Below are 528 nucleotides of genomic sequence, written 5' to 3' on the forward strand. Positions count from 1 at the left end.
AAACTGTTCAGAAGCAAAAAGCTACTAGTCCCGCTCATCTAATTGGAGCTAAGTTTCTTTGATATTTTGGAGTCTATAGTATATTCTCTTCTTTTTATTCTATTTTGATTTTCAGTTGCTTGGGGACAAGCAACAATTTAAGTTTGGTGTTGTGATGAGCGGATAATTTATACGCTTTTTGGCATTGTTTTTAGTATGTTTTTAGTATATTTTAGTTACTTTTTATTATATTTTTATTAGTTTTTAGTTAAAATTTACTTTTCTGGACTTTACTATGAGTTTGTGTGTTTTTCTGTGATTTCAGGTATTTTCTGGCTGAAATTGAGGGTCTTGAGCAAAAATCTGATTCAGAGGCTGAAAAGGACTGCAGCTGCTGTTGGATTCTGACCTTCCTGCACTCGAAGTGGATTTTCTGGAGCTACAGAAGCCCAATTGGCCTGATCTTAACGGCGTTGGAAAGTACACATCCTGGGCTTTCCAGCAATGTATAATAGTCCATACTTTGCCCGAGATTTGATGGTCCAAACT

This window comes from Arachis duranensis, chromosome 2, assembly GCF_000817695.3.
Source record: "Arachis duranensis cultivar V14167 chromosome 2, aradu.V14167.gnm2.J7QH, whole genome shotgun sequence".
NCBI lineage: Eukaryota > Viridiplantae > Streptophyta > Magnoliopsida > Fabales > Fabaceae > Arachis > Arachis duranensis.